The following is an 8152-nucleotide window of genomic DNA, read 5'->3' as shown; positions in this document are numbered from 1 at the left end:
AACTTTCCACACATCAAGAAAATGAATAACTCCAATGGCTGGGTATCAAATATTTTTGTAAGTTAATTTTTATTTTATTTGTTTTAAAAATGGATAATGGTAAGTATCACATTACTATGGTGTTTAGTCTTTTGAGTCACCTAAAAACTTTTTATTATAGGAAATTTTAAACATACAAAAGTAAAGAAAATAGTGAAATAAATCATCATATGCTCCTCAAACTTTATTTACCAATTAATAACCTATGACTCATTATTATTTATCTATATTCTCATCCAATTATTTTGAAGCAAGTTTCAGCATTTGCCATTTAATTAATAAACACTTAGTAACTTTCTTTAAAGAAAAATTCTTTAAAAATTAATAGCAATAACATTTTCACAATTAAAAATACTTAATAATTCCTTAATACCATCATATATCCAATAAGTGAAATTTCTATGATTGCCCCATACTTTTTTTAGTTATTGTGTTTCAATGAGGAATTAAATAAAATCCATACATTAAAAGTGGCTTTCATATCTAAGCCTATTTAGTTATATATTTCTTTCCTCTTTATTTTCCTTTTGCTATTTATTGAAAAATATATGCTTTCCTTTGAAGAATTTCACTATCTGGAACTATCTTTTGTATTTCCAACAAATTTATAGTTAAATATTAAAATTTTATTGCACTTACATATTTTAGAAAAAAGCTTTTTATAGTGTTGTACATTTCCATCAAAAGGCAAATAAAGTCATAATATTAGCAACTATAGGTGCTCATTGGCTTTATTATTAGTTTACTAGCAATTGCAAGATAGTACTATTCTAAATCCAGCATTCCTCCTTTATTATGTTTTTTATAAAGATAAATTTTTCATTCATCAACTATTTTTCTACTGTAGGATATTGTTCATATGACAAAAGTGAGATAAATCCTCTGTTCCCTTTATTCATCAATTTTCAAAGTACTTTGTTGGTTTCCATGGTAAACAGACTCTAAGGTAACCCCCCTCAGTGATTCCTCTGCTCCTGGTTTTCACTCCTGTGTGTAATCATTTCACCTTGAGTGAGAATGAGACCTGTGATTTGCTTCCAACTAAAAGAATATGGCGAGGAGATGAGATGTTGCTGCCAAGATTATGTTGTATAAGTCTTCATCTGAGCGGACAGGAATTAGATTCTCCTTGCAGACTTGATGAAATAAGCAGCCATGTTGGAGAAGTCCACATGGCAAAGAACTGTGGGCAGCTTCTAGGATCTGACGACGGCCTCCAGCTCATAACCAGCAAAAAGCGAGGACCCTTAGTCCCATAGCCATAGGAAATGAAGCTCTATAGCCACATTGAATCTGCAAACAATATGAATAAGTTTGGAAATAATTCTTCCCCAATTGACCCACCAGATGGGAACATCACCTAGCAGAGAGTTTCATTACAGACTTATCCAATTCTCCCCTGAGCAGAGGACCCATCTAAGCTGGATTCAGACTCCTGACTCACAGAAACTGTAGGATAATAACTGTGTGTTGTTTTAAGCCACTAAGTGTATGGTGATTTCTTGTGCAGCAATGGAAAACTAATGTAGTTTCCTAGCACACCACAAAGTTGACCAAGAGGTTGTTGTTGTTGTTAAGTGTCATTATAATCCCATGGATTTAATTATATGTGCTTTTATTAAATGTAATTGTTTTATTGAGGCCATATTGGTTTATAACATTGTGTGATACCAGGCGTACATTTTTATATTTCACTTTCTGTATAGACTGCATCATGTTTGCCACCAATAGTCTGGTTTTTATCCTTCGCCATTCATATGTTCCCCTCCCCCCTTTCCCTCTGCCCTCACCCTCCTCCCTGCTGGTAACCACTAATCTGTTCTCCTTATCCTTGTGTTTATCTTCCACGTATGAGTGAAATCATGTGGTGTTTGTCTTTCTCTGTCTGGTTTATTTCACTTAACTTAATACCCTGAAAGTCCATCCATGTTGTTTCAAATGGCACAATTTTATCCTTTTTTATGGCTGAGTAGTATTCCATTGCATATATAGACAACATCTTCTTTATCCACCATTTGATGGGCAGTTGGGTTGCTTCCATGTCTTGGCTAATTGTGAATAATGCTGCAATGAGCATAGGGATGCATGCATCTCTTTGAATGGTTGCTTTCATGTTCTTTGGGTAAATACCCAGCTGTGGAATAGCTGGATTGTATGGTAGTTCTATTTTTAATTTTTTGAGAAATCTCCATACTGTTTTCCATAGTGGCTGCAGTAGATTGCATTCCCACCAGCAGCGTATGGGGGTTTTATTTTCTCCATATCCTCTCCAATATTTGTTATTTTCTGTCTTGTTAATTCTAGCCGTTCTTATGGGTGTAAAGTGATATCTCACGGAAGTTCTAATTTGCATTTCCCTAGTAATTAGTGATGTTGAACATCTTTTCGTGTGCCTGTTGGTCCACTGTATATTTTCTTTGGAAAAATCATATATGCTTTTAGGATTCATCAGAGTTATTAATCTTATTAATGCTCAAAATCTTCTTTTTTTTTTTAGTGAGAGTCCCTACAAGTTAACTCCTGAGTTCATTGACATAGTCCATAGTCCTTGATAGCTTCTCTCTTTCTGCTATGTCAAGATTTGTCAGTCTCTTCTTATACATTTGTTCCCAGACCTGGAACTAACCATTTTCCTTAAAGAGCTCTTGTTCTTTTTAATGGGAAATAGTAATTAAAGATCACAGTTTTGATGGTATGCATATCCATGGATTATCATACATGTTTATCTACTTTCCCATCCCTCAAAACTTAGATTCTGAATAACATAAAAAAAAAACCTCATTTGCTTTATTACAAACTGCACACATAACATTCTCAGAATAATTATAATAAAACATATCTCAACACTATCACTATATGATGACTGGACAATGATAACATATTTTAAGATTTTTTCTTTTTTTTTTAATCCATAGAGATGTGTTTATTATTAATTGAAATAGCAACTCAACAAAGTTTTACGAGTTGATCTTTTAAAATATTCTTGCAAGTCAATTTTTATTTGTTTTGAAAATGGATGATGATGAATATCACAGTACTATGATATTTAGTCTTTTGACTATTTTGAAACATGTATAGAGGTTGTAATCAGAAAGATCAATGCAAGCATACTTGCATTTGTCCTGGCAAAGAAAAACACATAAATAATTTGAGTAAACGAAAACTTTCATGTGCTTTAAAATTGGTAGTTAAATATTATTAAAGCTAAATATTATTGCTATATAGTAGTTTTGGGAAATACTATAGGAAATTGATGTAATTGTGTTTTTTGATATAATATCGTTACTCTCTGATTCACAAACCATGAATCTGGATGCCATCTTTGAATCCTCTTCTCTTGCCCTCTTCAATGTTCCCTGAACTCTCCAATGTTGTTACAAAACTATCCCTTGATTGCTCTTCCCAAAAGCCACTCCCCAAATTTAGATCCTTATTGCCTGTCACATAGGCTCTTACAACAGTGTCAGCAGAGGTCTAACGGGGAGCCTGAATTCCAGCCTGCTGCAGTGATGAAGCAACCGGTCCCTCTGGGGTGGCAAGGAGCCAAGCGGGGAATCTCTACGTCTACCCATAGGTGGTAGTAATGAGGCATTGCCTCCTTCCCTTAGAGATGTGGTGTCATAGCAGATCTGATAAAACAGATTTAGATAAAATACAGAGTCTCACAATATAATATTCAAAATGTCCAGCATACAAAAGAAATAAGTTATACCAAGAACCAGAAAAATACCACCACTAGGAAAATACTTCAGTGCTGAGATAACAAAGAGATGAAGACAAAAAGATAGTTTCTACTTCTGAGAAAACGCAGTGTTAGAGAACAATATTAACGGAATAGTATAATCTGCTATAATATATTGAAATACAAAATCTCACACCTCTTAGGATATTTGTCTTTTAAGGTTAAATTCTGTTGAAGATTATGATTTTGTTTCAATAGTATATTCTGGGTCAACACCTTATGAAAATGGATAGGATGTAATCACGTAAAGAGTTAATTTGCAGAATATTTAGAAGACTCCTTTTCCCAAAATAATTTTCCTCTGTTACTCACTCTAGCACTTGCAATCTGGCACCATTTTATTCAGAATCTTGGGTCTACTGAAGGCTACTTAAAATGAATAAGTATCTAATTAGTATCACAGGATTAAATATACCATACATATATTTGAGTTGAGGAAAGCAGCTGATGAAAGGTCTAAATGTACCCTGTTCCTGAAAATGGTTTTACCTGACATCTAGGAAAATCAGGAAGATAATGAGTTCTTGTGAGACCTGTGGCCAGCGAAGAATAATACTACCTTAGATGTGTCGTTTTGACCTTCTTTTACAAAATGTTTTTTATTTATATTATTTCATTTGCTTTATACCTCATCCCTCATGCTCAAGGCAGATAAGAGTACACATGGTGTATAAACTATAAAGATCTGTTTTAGAATTTTATCTAAAGTCTTTTTTCTCTTTGCTTTAATAGATTATATATCTGTATATTTCTGGAGCTATGAATATTTGATAAAAGTTTTACTAAACATGTAACCATTAACACCGCAAAAATAAACTGATGTGGAGAACTGGTTAATTTTCATAATATCTTGGCTATTATAGTTAACAAATATACATATGATGAGAAATAGTTTTTTAAATCACATGGATCCTTTCCACAGGTCTCCAGCTTCAAGATATAAAGGAGAGCTCTTTTCGTGCCTAGCGCAACCATGGCTCATGGTCCCAAGAAACATCTGAAGTGAGCAGCAGCTCCAAAGCATTGGATGCTGGGTAAATTGACCAGCGTTTGCTCCTCATCCATCTACTGGTCCCTACAAGCTGAGGTACTGTCTCCTCCTCATCATTTTCCTAAGGGACAGACTTAAGTATGCCCTAACTGGAGATGAAGTAAAGAAGATTTGCATGCAGTAGTTCATTAAGATTGATGGCAAGCTCCAAACCAATATAGCCTATGCTGCTGGTTTTTTGGATGTCATCAGCATTCACAAGACTGGTGAGAATTTCCGTCTGATCTATGGCTCCAAGGATAGCTTTCCTGTTGACCGTATTACACCTGAGGAGGCCGAGTATCACTTGTGCAAAGTGAGAAGGATCTTTATGGCATGAAAGGAAACCCTCATCTGGTGATCCATGATGCTCACACCATCCGCTACCCTGATCCTCTCATCAAGGTGAATGGCACAATTCAGATTGACTTAGAGACTGGCAAGATACCAATTTTATCATTTGACATTGGTAACCAATGTGTGGTGGCTGGAGATGCTCACCTGGGAAGGATTGGGGTGATCACCAACAGAGGGACATACCCTGGTTCTTTTGATGTAGTTTATGTGAAAGATACCAATGGCAATAGCTTTGCCACTTGGCTCTCCAACATTGTTTTTTTCTGCAAACCTCCCCAGTACATAGTTGTATATTTTTTAGTTGTGGGTCCTTCTACCTGTAGCATGTGGGACACCACCTCAGCATGGCCTAACAAGTGGTTCCATGTCTGCGCTCATGATCCGAACCAGTGAAACCCCAGGCTAAGCAGAGCATGTGAACTTAACCACTTGGCCATGGGGCTGGCACCTCTCCAACATTTGTGTTATCAGCAAAGGCAATAAACCATGGATTTCTCTTCCCTGTGGAAAGGGCATCTGCCTCACCACTGTTGAAGAGAGAGACAAGAGACTGGCAGCCAAACAGAGCAGTGGGTGAAATGATCTCTAGGTGACACGGCCAGAAGAGTCTTTGTACTTAATTAAAGTTAACACATCATGAAAAGAAAAAAGATAAAAAGGAGAAATAGAACTTTCAAGTCTACCTCTACTGATTAGGATATATAATACAGTAAAATATGTAATTCTTCAGTAGACTCTACAAATATGATGAACCAACTACATGATTGCAAAATCAAATCATTAGATTTTAGATACAGAAGTTTCACATAAAGATGGGTAAGCCAGCATGAATCGGCAGAGTAAATATCATTTGTTTCCTTCAGGTCAATTTAGGCCTTAACCGAATGGTCTTGTTTTTAAATATAAAACAAGATTCTTTCATTTATCAGATTAAAAAACCTATTAACATATAAGTGGGCCTTTTTGAAGAATTCTGTATAAGCTACTTAATAGTTATGTTAAAGCTTTTAAAATGAAAAGCTTTTAAGACTTATTCCAACAAGGTATCTTTACTGGTAAAAACTCAAAAGTGTGATTGTTTACTTGATATGAATGACCCCGTGAACTCTGAAATGAATGGCAGAATACAGATAATTGTATTTTACACTCACAGCTATAACCTGCATTGTGTACAATCTATTTAGAATTGCTATAATGTTACATTACAGTCTGTTTTATGCCTAATGTTTTCATTCTAGCATTTCTAAATTTCTCTGCTTAACAATTTTAAATTGAACTGTAAGGTAACAACATAATTTAGGTTACTGAAAGTCAATTAACTCTGCATGATACTTGAGAAAAAATTGGCTTACTCAATTGCAATTTCAGAAAATAAAAAGCTTCATTTTTGTTTGTAAAGAGTAGCTCCCATCAAGGACTATTTTTCTACTGGAATATATTTTTGGCTCCAACGCAGCAGAAAATAAAGATACCTTTTTCCCTTTTGCATTGTTGACTCCACAGTATCCCCCTGGCTGAAGAAATTTCCCTGAACAGTGTAGCCTGTTCAGTGCTTTGGGGTGCTTTAGGGAACATTGTTTCAAAAAAGATTAAACCGCTGATGGCTTTAGCTTTTAACCTCTGTCATAAATACAAGGACTCTTCTATATCCTCACAATTTAAATGCAAATAATCTTTAAACAAAACTAATCTTGAGGGCTTTTGTCTAAGGAGTGATAAATGGAAGGGAATTTTATAAAGTGTGATAGTGAGCAACTCTGGTTTCTTTTTCACATCAATCATCTCCCCACATGGATCAACAACTAAAATAGTTCAGTGCTTTGGAGGGAGTCGGGGAAAGCAAGTTCATCATTTAGCTGCTCGTGGAAATACCTTGGGGAGCAGTAGTTGATTCAAACGGTAAGTGTTAATTGAAAAACGTGTAAAGGAAACTGAAGGTCCTTCCTTTAGATTTGCTTACTTGCAGAACCAAATCTGAGTTGTGCCTAGAAAGCCTAATAATTTTGTCTAAAATGACATATGCTTAATACAAAGAAAGTATACAATTGTTAGAGTTCTTTTATATTGAAGAAATGAACTTATCTTTTCAAAACATTACTTTCGGCAGAATTTTGTGATAATTAAGATGGTATTTTACATATAGCCAACAGAAAGAAAACTTACCTTTGGTAATTTTAATTTTTCCTGATCTTACTGTTCAAATATTGCAAATTTAAAAATAAGAATTTGTGTTCAATATTTTCTCTTACTTCCACTGATTTTTTTAACACATAAAAAGTGATAGCAAATAAGGAAAAATTTAAAAATAAAAGAAGATAATGTATATTCTTTATTAAAAGGAATTAGGCTTCTTCATGGAGAGATTGAGCTCAGGTTCGGGACAGAGAAAGTACACATTGAGTCTGGATTATTTTGTTTTATCAAAGGTAAGAAAGGATTCCAAAGATCCTTAGGACATAAATAAAGGAGAAAGGAACCAGTTTGAAAATGCATCCCCTGGCTGGATAATAATGGATAATAATCTGCATTCATCCTGACGTGAATGAGTGAATAAATGAATGAAAAAGGAAAATTCTTCCTCACAGAAGCAGAGCCGCTAAAAAGCATAAGGAGAATTATAGAGTCAAAAAAAGAGTCAATACATGATAAATCTAGTAGGTCAAATTTGATAAATAAAATTAGTTATTAACTACAAAAAACTTTTTTGTAATAAGGATACCTGGTAGATTAGCTTAACAAAGTCATCAAATTAATATTACTATATCAGGACGAATTAACATTGTGTGTTCCCTGATACAACACATTGTTAAGAATAAACATCACTTTTGCGGTATTCCTACAAAAATGTATGCAAAACTCAAACAGAAGGACAAGTCTAAAAAAGAATGCACCTGTGCTCTTTAAAAGCGCCAAAGTCATATAGCGTTATAAACCAATGTTACCGCAACAAAAATAAAAAAATAAAAATAAAATTGCCAAATTCA

General features: G+C 34.4%; 1 pseudogene; it reads left to right on the top strand.

Annotated features, from left to right (window-relative positions):
• Positions 1–4754: 4754 nt before the first annotated feature.
• LOC100050688 (small ribosomal subunit protein eS4, X isoform-like) lies at positions 4755–7175 on the top strand (annotated as a pseudogene).
• Positions 7176–8152: the final 977 nt, after the last annotated feature.

Source organism: Equus caballus, chromosome 30 (assembly GCF_041296265.1).
Source record: "Equus caballus isolate H_3958 breed thoroughbred chromosome 30, TB-T2T, whole genome shotgun sequence".
In the NCBI taxonomy this organism is placed as follows: domain Eukaryota; kingdom Metazoa; phylum Chordata; class Mammalia; order Perissodactyla; family Equidae; genus Equus; species Equus caballus.
The sequence above is the reverse complement of the archived record's forward strand: the minus strand, read 5'-3'. Positions and strand labels throughout refer to the sequence as shown.